This window comes from Mauremys mutica, chromosome 10 (assembly GCF_020497125.1).
Source record: "Mauremys mutica isolate MM-2020 ecotype Southern chromosome 10, ASM2049712v1, whole genome shotgun sequence".
NCBI lineage: Eukaryota > Metazoa > Chordata > Testudines > Geoemydidae > Mauremys > Mauremys mutica.
Window position 1 is genome coordinate 50,075,315 of NC_059081.1, and position 14,916 is coordinate 50,090,230.

The 14,916-nt window shown below is 42.1% G+C and overlaps 1 protein-coding gene across 1 annotated transcript in view; it reads right to left on the bottom strand.

Annotated features, from left to right (window-relative positions):
* Window positions 1-14,916, bottom strand: part of COL5A2 (collagen type V alpha 2 chain) — a 205,954-nt gene that overhangs the window by 186,110 nt on the left and 4,928 nt on the right. Inside the window, exon 2 of the mRNA XM_045032274.1 lies at window positions 13,362-13,462. The gene's annotated coding sequence lies outside the window, so the exon portion shown is untranslated. The remainder of the gene's footprint in view (window positions 1-13,361; window positions 13,463-14,916) is intronic.

Sequence of the window (14,916 nt, forward strand, 5' to 3'; positions counted from 1 at the left end):
CCTAGGCCTCCTCTGGTTCAGTATATTTTGCATTTCCTGTTTGTTTGGGAGGCGAACAGGTCCCTAGAGGTAGTCCCCCATAAAGTGAAAATATTGTTCACCACAGAGTCGTATAGCTCCCACTCGTGATCAACCGCAAAGTGTCTGCTGAGAGAGTCCGCTAGCACATTCTGGTTCCTGAGAGGTACAGGGAGATCTGATTGCCAATGCACCAGTTCAACAGACTGCCTGCTTCTGCATGTGGGGGGATGGTTGTGATGTTAGGCATGGTGACCTTGAATGAACACAAGAAAAGCTTCACAAGCCCTTCAAACTGCTCACAACTCCAGAACTCGAGATGTCCAGGTGCATTGCACTCTACGGTTGTCCTTGTGGGCTCCCCAACTCCACAGAGATGTATCTGTAATGACTTCCCCATCCAGTGAGGAGGCAAGCAAGGGAACCCCCATGCATACTTGGCAGGGATTCAGGGACACAGATAGTGGGGGTATACAAGACTGCTCTAGCTGTCTCCAAAAGTTAAAGTTCCAGGCCAGGCCAAAGAAAACAAGCAATTCTTGGCCTACTGTTCTTCAGAGCATGCACATATTTGGATAATTAAAATTCCTGTACCCACCTGAGGGCTTCTTTAAAACATAACATGAAAAACTCCCATTCTGTTGCATATGTAGAAACCGTTCTGAGTTAAATATACTTCATTAACTTGTATCAAGCTGGCAAAAATGTGCACTCAGACATGTTACTAAATATTTGCTCAAACTATGAGGGTGATGCCAGTTTATAATGTGTTGTAGCTGATTTCAGCAATCTCATTTTGTAGTCTTTAAAAAGTTTTTTTTATAACTTTAAATATATAGAACATTTAATAATAGGTTATGCTGCACCTCTATGGCAGCTTCCATTTGATCTGAAAGTGCTTTACCACCATGAATGAATTCAGCCTCACAATACTCCCATCAAGCAGGGAGATTTTCAGATGGGGAAATTAAGGCACAGAGCGATAACAGGCTAATCCTGGAGCCCTATATCACGTGAGTTGTCCCCTTTGATATAAAATAGAGAAATGGGCTTTTAATTACTTGAGTCATGCAGGAAGTCTGTGGAAGAGCTGGGAATAGAATCCATATCTTCTAAACTCCTGCACTCTGTTTTAGCCACGAGACCATCTTTCCCCTCAATTGCAATTAGTTGTCTATCTATTGGTTTAACTGAGCAACTAAGGCTGCTCTTGCTCCCATTACATTCAATGGCCAATCTGCCATTGTTTTCAATAGAGCCAGAACAGGTCTTTATCTAACATGCCTGAATCTATTTCCTGCACTTCAGATCTTTCAGTGAAACTAATTTGTTCTGAATTCTCAGGATCTTTTAATGATTTTAAATATAAATGAAGTTTAGATAATATACTCTTTTTCCCCCCCAATAAATTGACAAGGGGGATCTAACTCCTTTTTAATGTAAACGATCCTAAGGCCCAAGTTCAGACATAACATTTCAATAGGTGGTCTGGGAATAGCTGAATTGTATTCAGACAGAATTTCTCTAACTGAAAAAAAATACTTCACTTGTTTCAGTTTCGATAGCTTTGCCAGACATACATTAACCAAAGTGAAGAATAATTAAAACGGCAGCTGATGCATATGAATTCTAGCCTTTGCATTTATATAACATTTTCCTTTCTCAAAGTGCTGCATAAGCACTAATGAATCAGTCACTTTTTAGCAAACCTGTGCATCTGGAGCATTCATCATAAAAAGATTAATCTTACTGAAATGACTGCTTTCCTCATCCAGAAAAAACAGAACATTAATTGTACCCATGCAACAAAGTAGACCGTTCTGTCCCCAAACACAGACTACTGAAACTTTAGAATACCTCAGGCAGTGATCCCTACTTCATGTTGATAAAATTCAGAGTTTTCAGAACTTTTGACCCCTTTTGATTTGCATTCTGTTTGCAGAGTCTTTCACCCCTCACCCTCCCTTTTAGAAGCACATTAGGCCATCAAGCCTTAACTTTGGATTCATTAGCCCTCAGAGAATTTTTCCCAACACTGCAGTTCCAATGAATATTTCAGTGTATCTTCTGCTAAGTACATCTCCTTAGAAAACAATACTGTTTTAACAGATCGTTATTTCAATTTGTCCTCTGTTGTCAAAGGATAAAGTGTACTCATTAAAAAACCAAAAATACGAAAACATCTTTAACAAATAGTGTTACGCTATAAGATTTGACTTCTCAGCCCAATCACGTGTTCCTCATTTGCCTCCAGCACCCCACTGACATCAACAGGAGTTTAGCGTGCAAAAAGAAATGCCAGATGGGGCCCTTTACTGGTTTGGTGTAATGTCTGTTGATGGCAATGGGAGCCTTTCTTTTAAGTTCAGTAAGTACAGGATCAGGCACTAGGAGTGAGATTTTAAAAAGCACACCGCTTTGGTTGACCTCTACCCACACTGAAGTCAATGCAAGTTTTACAACTGACTTCCATGGAACAGTTAGCCCAATGCTGAGTGCTTTTGAAAATCCCACCCTATATAACAGTTCTTCAGCCACCATCATTCTTAGCAGCTCAGAGATCTCTGCACTCTCTTGCAACTAAATTTTTCACTTAAAGGAACAGAGTCAACTTTAAAAATAAATCACACTTTTGTCTATTGCTAGAATTTTCCCAGTCACTTTATGTTTCACTAAATAATTTAGATTCTTTGTGTGGAATGGGGAGAAAGGATCTCTCTTCAGTTACTTTTTGCGCAGGGGGCGGAAATGGGGGTGAATATTAATGCTATTTCACAAACATGGTCAGTTTTATTTTTTAAACTAGTATTAGTCTTTGTTTCTGAATTATTAGTGTGGGGTCTTGGAGTACTTCAGTCATTCAAAATCTGTTTTCGTTGGGGGTGAGTCCAAGCCTAAAAAAGCTAGGCAAAGTTGTTAGGGTTGGCACGATTCCCTTCAGACTGCCTCACCTCAAAATGAGCAAAGAAATCTTCAAACTCAAATGGAAATGCTCACAACAGAATAAGCAACAGATCAAGAATAATTAGGGGAAATCTTGCGTAAAATCCTGCTGTATAATCCTATAAAATTATAAATTATTTTTCCGTTCTGTTTTCCCTGCCCCAGAATGGGTTTCTCAAGAGCCCTAACCAGTGGACCAAAGGCTCTGTGAATGGAGGGGCTGACCCACAATCACAAAGATTGCTGGCCCCAAAATGACTTTTCCAATTTGCTGACAAATTCCAAATATGTTCAGAACCAAACCAAATATTTTCGCTGATTTTTTAGTTTGCTGGCCAAACTGAGAAATTAATTATTCAGCCAGCTCAGCAACTAGCGCTTACACAAATAACACTCCAGTTCCTTTCTCTGAGAAGGATGTGGTTCGTTTAAAAAGCACGTCTAAGGGCACATTTATGCAGCAAAAAACCCACCATGGCAGCGAGTCTCAAAGCCCAGGTAAACTGACTTGGGCTCATGCTATGAGGCTAAAAATAGCAGTGTAGCCATTCCTGCTTAGGCTGGAGCCTCAGTTCTGAGACCCAGTGAGGAGGGTGGATCTCAAAGCCCAGGCTCCAGCCCAAGTGAGAATGTCTAGATTGCTATTTTTAGCCCCCTAGCATGATCCCTGCAAGCTTGAATCAGTTGACCTGGACTTTGAGGATACATCTACACAGCAAAACAACAAAAAAAGGCAGCAGCAGGTAGGCTGACCAGATAGCAAGTGTCAAAAATCGGGACAGGAGGACAGCATCTGTATGGAGCACCACACAGGATCAGGACCCGAGGTCACATAAGAAGTCTGTGGCAGAGCCAGAAACCGAAGACCAGGTCCGCCTGAGCTCCAATCTAGTGCCTTAATCCTTGTACTGTACTTTCAGTTTGAATAAGGAAATAGAGTAACTGGTTTCAGTTTCTGGTTTCCATGAAATGGCACAATGATTAAAAAGAATTGTTTCAACTGGAATAATTCATTGAATTATTGCAATTAGGTTTTTAACTAATACTAAAACATGGTCCAAATTGGACCTGACAATACTTCTCTCAGTCTCTCTGTGTTTGACTGATAATAAAACATGATGAATTTCACCCAGTTTAGACTCTACTAATACAGCCCTAAGTTGACAGGAACCAATTGCAGCCAAAATTCACCTGTGATCTGATCCTGCAGTGTGCTGCACATCCTGAACTCCTGCTCAAGTCAATGGGAGGTCAGATAATCAGTATGCAGAAGGATCAAGCCCCTGTTTTCTCTCAGACATCTAGATAAAAAAGCATCCTTACAAGTTGGCCTAATTAATACTGAAACATGTTGCCTATATCCATAATCTATGTATCTTGCCAAATAATGTAGATGTGACTGTTAAGTTTTGCTTCCTTTTTCCTCATGTTGTGGACTTCCCATTTCAGACAGCAAAATTCGATATATACACATATAGACGGATAGAACATGCCACTGAAACAGACCCAGTAACTTCATTAGAGTAACATACAACTCAAGATAAATGACAGTATTAGGATCTGGCCCTTATCTAAACATGAGAAATCTTCATCAGCCATCCTCAAACCGTGGTCCATGGACCACCACCAATCTGTGAAACCCTTCCTCATGGTCCCTAGGACTGGAGTATTGGTGTGTCCAAATATTATTTTTCCTCCCTTACTGAGGGGTTTGTAGAAGGAAAGGGCTGCTGAACTTCAGGACAGTAATACGTATGTATGCATGTGTGTGTATATATATATATATAAAACACCTTCCATACCCATGTTCATTATTGCTTAGAAACTACATTTTCATTTGAAACAAAATGCTGTGACTTTATATATCCTTTCAACTTAAAAACTGAAGGGATCCAAAAGCACATGATATTGCTTCCAATGTAAAAACCCTTTGCAAATGTTTAAAAAATGTCCAGTACCATACATCACACATGGAATTTACATTATCTAGGAAAATATCAGGTTTTAATAGTACTTATTTGCCCTGGGTGTTCAAAGAGCCTTCATCCTTCTTTACTATAGGCTTCCGTGAATGCTGAGGGCTCTCCATTTCCCACAGGAAGAGTTGAGGATGTTCAGAATCTCACAGGAGGTGTTCAGTTTCTTGCAGGAAAAAGCATTATGTAGTGCAGCAAAGGAAGAAAAAAAATCAGGGGGAAGTTAGATTCTGTACTAGTATCCAAGCAACATAACATGGTGAACCATGCAATAGAAGACAGGGTGGTTTTGCTAAGTGAACCTGCAGCAAGCTATCAGAGAGATCTGACATCTTGAAGGTGAGTCTAAAATAGCAGGAATACCTGCTGACTCAGAGAATATCTGATTCTGTTGTGCCCAGGTAAAGAAATGCCTCTGCTTGGCTAAGTCCATTTTCTGGTAGAGCCTTTCCTCCTATTATTAAGCATAACTTGTACGGCCTCCAAACATGAACACTCTAGGATTGATGCCCATCTAAACACCAAAATGTGAGGAGAAGAAAGTCTGGGTTAGGACAACTGATCCTGACGCTTTCCTAAGTTAGCAGGTCTGGGAAGGGCTGAATGCGGATGGGTTGACAGAATTATCTGGGCCAGTTAAGTGCAAAGAGAATGAATCATGCTTTGTCATGACGAATCTTCCATAGAACCTGGGGTAGTAACAGGATGGGAGTGAAGGCGTACCTCAAATGGCCTGTCCAGGATAGCCAGAGGTCATCACCCCCGGAGTGCTGACCTTGTGCTGCTCTGGAACAATGTAAGTTGCACTTCTTTGTCATCTGTACCCAAGATGCTGTACCCTACTGAGTGAAGATGCTGGTCAGCACTGAACTGTGTGATTCACACTCATAATCGGTAGCAAAGTGCCTGCTGAGGCTGTCTGCCACTGAGTTTTGGGACTCTGGGAGGTGTGTCACAAAAACTGTGATGTGATTCCAGATACACCAGTTCCATAAGTTAATCACTCTACACATAGTGGAAGGGATTTCACCCCTCTATGTTTGTTTATATAGGTTGTTGGCTGACATTATCTGGACAGGATGGGATTGTCTGAGTGGAAGGAATGCATTGCAGGCCAACCTGACCTGGCTTCCTGAGATGTCCATGTACCTTGTGCAGTGTAACCGTCCATGCAAGCTCCCCACCCTATGATGAATGCCTCTGTGATCATCATGTCAGATGTGGGAGGTAGGAAAGGGACACATACATGTCCCAGATTCCTCCACCAGGTGAGTGAAGCTGTGACACTGACAGGGATTGTCACTGCAGAGGTCATGGTGTGCCTGTCTGGCACATACAGTGAAGGGGACCATGGTTGTAGACAACAGAGGTGTAGCCTGGCAAACAGTGTTAAACAGGTACAACAGGGCATATGGACTAACAGGGAAAGCCAGACCCAGACTGTTGTCTGAGATCTGACAGTTACTTGGTTTATTAGACTGCTCATGGCATGAAATCTGTCCACAAGGAGGTAGGCCCTTCCTGTGATTGGCTCAAGGGTTGCTCCTATAAAGGTTATGATTTGCATGGGAATCAGGGTAGACTTTTCTATGTTTATGCAGATTCCCAAGGATGCCAGGTGATACAGTAATAAGAAGGTTGCTAACAGAACTACTAGGCGATATCAGCCTGTTAGAAGCCAGTCATCCAAGTACAGGAGACAACGCAGCCTAATTTGTGCTGCCACCACAGAGACAACCTGGATGCTGTTGCCAAACTGAATGGGAGTACTCTGCACTGGTAGCATTTCAGAAACCTGAGGAACCTTCTGTGGGATGGGTGGATGTCCACATGAAAGTAAGCATCTCTCATACTGAGAGCTGCAAACCATGTGTCTTTTCCCAAGGAAGGACTTATTGATGGCACTGTAACCATGCAGTATTTTAATTTTTAAATGTTTAGCTGACGTAGGTCAAGAACAGACCTCCAGACTCCCTTTTGTTTTGGAGACGAAGTAATTGAACTAGAACCCTCCCCCTTCCCACTCACTGTATAGCTCCCCAACTGAGGACAAAATCTATCTCCTGCCAGAGAATCTCCTCATGACAGCAGTCCCTGAAGAAGGGCTAGATTTTGGAGGAGGTGGGGAGAGGAACTCAATAGCGCAGCCAGAGTGGATGATATCCAGTACTCCACTTGTCCATTATTATTGCTCTCCAGTTGGGGGCAAAGTTTACTAGCCAGACACCAAAGTGGACTGAAGAAATGGGTAGAGATGGCATTGTTGTTAGGTCACAGCTCCCAAGCATCCCTCAAAAGTAACCTTCAGCTGATGGCTGAGGTTGGGTAGCTGCCGTTGACGTGGATGAGGCTGCATATATTGTCCTCTGCAGCCTTTGTTGCTTGGGGGGTGCTTTGTAGTTTGCTGGTGGTAGAAAGATCATGGAAAAAGCCTTGGCTTATATGGTTGCTTATGGTGAATCCTCTTTGGGGATGGAATATAAATGCCCAGGGATTGGAGGGTAGACCTGCAGTATTTAAACAAGTGTAAAGATTTTGTTTTCTCATCAAAAAGATTGGTTTCAACAAAGAGCAAGTTCTCTATGGTGTTCTGTACCTCTCTGGGGAACCCTGAAGAGTGGATCCATGACGATCAGTGCATCATAATTGCAGTATCAGCCACATCCACTGCAGGGTGCAGTGAGGTTTCAGCCATGAGTCTACCTTCCTCAACAAGGGCTGTCCTCCTGGGGGAGTTTATCTTTGAACTCCAGTAACTTTGAGTAGTTCATAAAATAATATTTCACTAACAGAGCCTGGTAGTTAGAAGTTCTGAACAGCAGGCTGGTGGATGTGAATACCTTCCTCCCCTGGAAGTCAAGGCATTTAGCTCCCTTGTCCAACAGGGGTAGTCTAGGGTGCTGCTATCTAGATATTTCCATGGCTGGTTGTACTACTAGTGAGTGAGGAGCCGGGTGGATGAACTGTGAAAGGGGCAGAATTCATGAGTAAGTCTGAAGGATGGAGCCCTTATTTAGGAATCAGAACTTAACCAGTTGGAAGTTTAGCTGTTTCCATAATGGCCTCAGTCACTGGGAGCACTACCCAATTGGGTCCAGTGGGCTGCAAGATGCCCAAAACTTTGTGCTGTGCATCATGAAATAATTTCTCTATTCCATTTCTAGAAATTCCATTTCTCTAATGGAATTTGAAGAGCTGCCACCAGCCTCTGAAATAGTTCTTAATATTGCCTAAGGTCATCGAATGGGGGCAGTGAAGATGGGGCAATTGCCTCATCAGGTAAGGAAGATTATATGCTTGTTGGTACTGCTGGAACCAGCAGATCCAGTTTGTGGTCTTCCTCTTCCACACACTCCTACAGAGCTGGCTGCTGTTGTCCAGGAGTGGAAGGATGGTGTGACTCTCTGGTAGAGCGCATGGATCCAGGGTGTCATGCAACAGGGCCAATATTAAGGGTCAACAGCTGGTTAGGGTGCACTGTGGGGCACTGGGTACCAGCATTCTCTTTGAGGGAACCCTGTTTGGGCAGACAATGGGTCTAAGACACCTTCAAAGCCCTGTCTGGGCTAACCTCCCTAGGCTGAGGAAGTGATGGTTCATCATGGACATCGGATTCAGCCCATCAGAAGGAAAGCTCCAGCTCATGGATGGAATAGGGGAGAGATTCCTCCTTCTTCAGGTAGAATACTCTTCTGGGGTCAGTTATGTGACTCGGAAGTATCAGGCCCCAAAATGGAAGAGATTGTGGGTCCAGGAAGACAAAGATATTCTCAGGTTAGTGTTTGTCTTAGTCCATCCTGATACACAAGGGGTCCTGGTTGTTGGCTCCACCAGATCTGGTGCCATGAAAGACTTAATGATCGGTGTGTCCTTTCAGAACTAGGTCAGTACTGCCAGGGAGAGAACGTCCCATTTGGAGCTCTTCATCCATACTGGCGGTTGATGGTCCTTTGACTTATTAGAGGTCACGGTCTTTTTAGAGGTAACCTATTAGAGGGCACTGGAGCCAGTACCACGAGCACTTTGCTCCTGGGCACTTCCCTTTGTGGGCAGACCTAAGCCCTTGGGATCCACACATGAAGACTCACCTGGAAGGAGTCAGGGAGGGATCCCTTCTCTTGGAAATAGACTTGGAGAGGGATCTGTTTTTATGCCTGCGAGAGTGCCCCTTACTATCCTGAGAAGCCCAAGACAATGGGTCTTTAGTTTAACTAATTCAGCCTCTGTTCCAGAGTTTGTGCTCAGAGGCACATTGCTCAAAGTCTCCTGCCAGTTTCCAGGGTGGGTTTCCAAGGTTGGATCTGACTGGAGTCTCATTGCTTTCTCCATAAGGTTCTTCTTCAGTTAGAGTCTTTATTCCTTGCTGGTCCGGGGTGGGAAGAAGCAACAGACACTGTACTTAGTGAAGATATACACCTCCCCAAGGCAATAAAGAGAGCACTGGTGGTCTTTGCTGACCAAGAAGCAGAGGCAGGAGAAGCCTTTTTTGAATCCCATAATTCAGGGCACAGTCCTACCCCCTACATGGGAGATGGAAAGAGTCCCCAAGTTGGGGAAACTAAGCTACACTAACTATACAGAAAACGATAAAAACACTAACAAACTATACATAAGTATATTTACAGAGATGAAGACAAACTTGATGAGAGGCTAGCTTTAGACACTGGCGGATTCCAATTCATTCCATGTGGTGGTAAGAAGGAACTGGTGAGGTGGTCACTTCACACCTCCTCTTATGCCCTCAGTGCAGAGCACAAAGGGAACCATGGCACCAGTGCAGACCAAAGGACACTTCTTGCAAGGTTCTCTCACTCTCAGGTGCATGGTGGTCATGTATACTCACATTTTGAATATACATAAGGACCAGCACTCAAAGAATCATAAATACCTTTTGTTTGCAGGAGAGGGGGTGTCAGGGAACAAAGGAAACATGATAACCACATATATATATTTGCATACAGCAAAATGAGCCAACTCCAATCAGTGTATTAGGAGCATGGCCAACCTCAGAGTACCAAATATTAATTGTCTGGCTTGCCGGGGTCCAGTATTCTTAGTCACACAACAATTCCCACCCCCTTAAAACCTTACTCACAGGTCCAATTAGACTCAGAGTATGTCTACACTGCAGCTGGAAGCATGCTTCCGAGCACAGGTAGACAGACACGCTAGCAGAGCTCGAGATAATGCACTAAAAACAGCCGTGTAGCTGAGGGTAGTATGAGTGGGAGCTTGCGCTAGGTGCCTCAGTACATACCCAGGTGGGTTTGTAGTCCAGCACTAGTCAAAGCTGTCCCCTGTGCTACCCTTAGCTACACTGCTGTTTTTAGCATGCTAGCTCAAACAGAGATAACATAGCTGTACATCCACATGGGGAAGCCTCCTTTCAGCAACAATATAGACATACACACAATGAGGTGGTTCTTCTCTGCCTGCCTTAGTCCAGAGAAATGCACACCATCAAGTCACACTCTGACGTGCAGCTACCTGTTCCAGTTCTGTGATATCTGCTCTTTGCCACTGCTAGATCAATTGAACCTGCTCTTTACCATTTCTGCCACTGGTTTGGTCGGGCTTTGCTCTGTGAAGTCGGCTCTATACCACTGTCACCAAACCAGAGTCCACTACATGTAAAAGGTGACCCCTTATTACAGGCATAATCTGCACCAGTTCAAAACGAAACCCCTCCTCACTTCAGATTAATAACTGAAATACTGAATTCATAGATAAAAGCAGCACTGTTATCAGGTGGTTTAGAAATTATATCACATTCAAATTGCTCAAGAGGGCAGTTGAATTCATTACTTGCTATTCAAAAACCTTTGGGTCAGCGCCTGGATTAAATGTGAAACCATTAAATACACAGTTCCACTAACTAAACCATTTCAAGCTGGACAATACTAAGAGTTTAAATTCAATTATACGCAATCGTAACTAAATGGGTAAATTGCATCTAATGCTTGCCTAACAATGTCACAACAGTTGTCAGAAGAACGCTCCAGAAAGGGAAGGTTTATTACAATAAGATAAAATCAGTCTAATTATCAGATAAATATGCATAATTGTATGGTCCATTATGATCACTTTATTATATTCAAAAGACATTTAACAGCATTCAGTTCCACAGTTTAATAGCAATGCAGATATTAGTGAATTTGATAATACATACAGAATCATTAATTAATGTAGATTTCAGTTGACTAATATTTTATATATATATATAAACCCTAAGTAATATCCTGTCTCTTGGAGAGGAAATCTGAGTGAGATTTTCAGAAGTGCTCAGCACTGGTTTAACTCAGTGCTGTTACTTTAGTCAATGGTAAAACTCCCATAAGCTTCAAGGGGAGCAGAATAGGCCAATGCTCTGTAAATTTGAAAATCATATTCATATTTGTCAAATAGAACCATAAACCTCCGTAAGAAACTTCTGGTCTTCCTTCAATTCATTATTGACAACAGAGTGAAGAAAGGAGAATTGTAGTGGAAGGTGAGAGGTACACCAAAAATGAAAAAGTGACATAGCAGGAGGGATGACAGCTGCTAGGGTCATCAAAAAAAACCAGGGATTGACGGGCATCAGCGGGAGCTGTGCAGGGAAAGCTGAGGCAGGAACAGCAACAGCAGAAGAGGAGCAGATAGCAACAACAGGGGTCAAAGGAAGAGCAGAAACAGCAGTAGGCACGTGGAGTCTGTCAGCTAAAGCTGTGTGAAAGTGATGACATGTTTTTATTCCAGGCGATTTTACTTCCCCACCCCCCTCTCTCTCTCTCTCTCTCTCTCACACACACACACACACACACACACACACACACACACACACACACACTTTCCCAATTTTATTCTAAACAATTTCATTCCCCTTAAATTTTGCTTCTGTGCTAAATTCAACCCACTGGATATTTTTCAAATTAAAAAATCAGGCTGTTAATATTTCAAACTAAATTATGAAGTATGACTTTTTAGAACAGACATATTTGCAGTGTAGTTGTAGCTCAAAAGTTTCTCTCTCTCTCTCACCAAACAGAAATTTGTCCAATAAAAAATATTACCTCACCCACCTTCTCTCTCTAATATTTTCCCTTAGACAATTTTTCAGTTTTACTGGAAAAGGGCCCATTTTTGAGCCAACAGGTCACAAAGTGAGGCAAATTTTGTGGTTAAAAAAATGCAACCCCCCTCACATTTTGAATATTTCACTTTTGATGTAGATATTTCACACACATCTAGATGCAGTAGCACGTAGGCCATGGTGGGAGACAAGTGAAGGGGGACAAGGTTAGGGGAGGGCAAGCAGAAGTAACCGGGAAAAGGCAGCAGGAACAGCAGCTGAGGGAAATTAGGGAGAAAAAGCGTCAGGAAAAAAAGTCAGAATTTGTGCAGGATGGGATTAGATCCATGAAATATAGAAAAAAAAAAATAAAGCAGCAAATTTTGACTAACCCAGCTATAATACCATCTTCTGTTATGGGGCTAGTGATGTCACCAGTGGAATTACAGCCCAGTATAACATTATATAACTCTTAGTACAGTTGCCTAGTTACTTCTTCTATAATCAAGTATACAATGCAAAACAGATTTATTAAAAAGAAAAGGTTTTATTCTGCCTTCTCTTTACTTTTCCATTTCCTTTCCCTGTTGTCTTCTCTCCAATATTTTAAAGCTTTTTACGAGCTTTATGTCCACTGTGGATTGAATACACATGTGAAGCAGATTCCCCCCTCCAGCCTGCTTTTTAAAGATCTCAGTAAAACACTGCTTGAAAAGCACTATAACCCAAAAAACCCAACTTGTCAACTCTACATCTATCTTTTTCTGTTAAAAGCTGTTAACGGAGAGGTTTTGAACTCTATGCAGGATCTTCCTATCTGCTAAACTTAATCTCAGAAGTCTTATTGTTACACAAACAACAACTGGACTTTCATCTGGGCAACACATTGGAACAGTTTCTCCAGGGGAAATACGTGCCCTGGGTGTTCATTGGAATGTTTAATTTTTGTCTCAATTTATACAATGATCCTGTGAACAAAAGCCCAGTGTTTAACAGAAACCAATTTCTTAGTCCTTTTAAAGAACAATAGTCAATTTGCAAATGAGACTGAACTGCTTTATTATAGTTTATACTTGATGCTTAAAGACACTTTTTCTTCCATGTCTTCAATAACCTCTCTTATTCAGTTTTCATCATACATCCTCTAATGGCCACATATTTTTGAGTCACTTTTCAGAAACTTAAAATTGCTAGTGGTGACTCATAAACCATCCTCTTATCTCATACATTAGCTAAGTACTCCTGACTGCAGCTCAAATAATTAACTTTGTTAGCACCCCGATTTTACATTATCTGAATACAAAGTTACCCATGTAATCCAAGTCATGCCAAATCACAAATGGTTTGGTTTAGAGAGAGCCAGAGATGAGTACCTCCCACAGTGGATGACTTGAATCCTCTTCTTTCTGCATTTCTGGAGTAGCAATCATCTGGTCAACTGGGAATGATTTGGAGATCTTGTTAGAACACCTCTCTGAAATGGAATTATAGTATAACTGAACACTTTAAAATACTAAATTGAACCACATACACTGCTCTTAAAATTCACACAGAACTCTTGTTTACATTAGTGTCAGTTCACGCATATCAAGGACCTACAGATGTATTACACAGAGTAAAACCCATGAACAGGCAGTCCTTTGCTAAAACATTGCAGACCAAAAAATGCCCCAATCATCCAGCAAATGCCACCTAATAGGCCCTGGGGAGATGTGGCACAGGCTGCTGGCCCCCTCTCTTTGAGCTTTTACACCAGTGGATTTGTTACATGTATGGACTCACTGGCCAAGCCTCCAGCCTGTTTATATGTAGATTCCAGTGAAAAGACCCTCACAGAGCTCTGTTCCATGGCACATAGGAGGAATAAAGTCCGCCTGCCTGGGCTTTCCACAGCCTGGCCACCCACCTAGTGAAAAAAAAGCGTATTTTTGTTATGTTTGGGCCTTTCTGCAGGTATGCGGTGGAGAAGGCCAGGGCCAGGATTTGACCCTGAGGTTAACATTTTTAACACTTTCAAATGTCCTGTATGTACCATATAAATACAGTCCACTCTACAAAACCTCTACGGGTCTAACCTATACGAAAATGTAAGAAATTGCAAGCCACCACATATCCTGAAATTTTACAGGAATGCTGAGGCCTTGTACGATTTGTAACTCAATCTCCCTGAAGAAAAGAGGCAAGGGGAGAACAGAGAATAAAGGAGAAAGAGGCACTGTGATTAAGAATAAGGCCCTGGTCCTGCCCTGAAAAACAAATAGGCACACCCATGAATAGATGAAATCAAGGGGGCTCCATGCTCGGCCTTATTGATTTCAGCCATGCTGCAGTGGTGGGCTCAGGAGGTTCTCATTGTAGGATTATGACCTAGAGAGAAAAGGGGGAGGAAAGAAAGTTAAATTAAAGTCAGTGGGCTATCAAAATAATATCAAACCCCTCTCCAGGTGCTTGAATCTAGCAAGAAAGCTTCCTGCCCCACATGAGCAAACTCAGCCAGAACTAAAGATAACAATCTAATTATAAAGACTCCCTTAACCCATCCTTAGATCTACCAAATTCAATTTGATGTACATCATTTTATGTTTAGATTTTATATTTATTATATGTATCATTTTAGGTTTAGAAAATATTGTGAAACTGTTTAGTAATATTCCATAAAGTGCTGCTATTTTTCAGTGGAAAAATGAGAGAGATTAATTCTCAGCGAGGCTCTTCAGTTTTCATATTCTGGAGACTGCGTATAGAGTACAGCTCACTGAATAAGATTAGTTGAATAATTTATTCAGCACATTTTGCCCAGTTTTTGCATACGTTGCATGACGCCCCTTTTTCATTACTTGCCCAACCTCATTGAAGTAAATCAGAATCTTTTCACTGACTTCAGTGAGCTTTGGATCAATTCCTTATACAGCTGGGCACATATCTGAG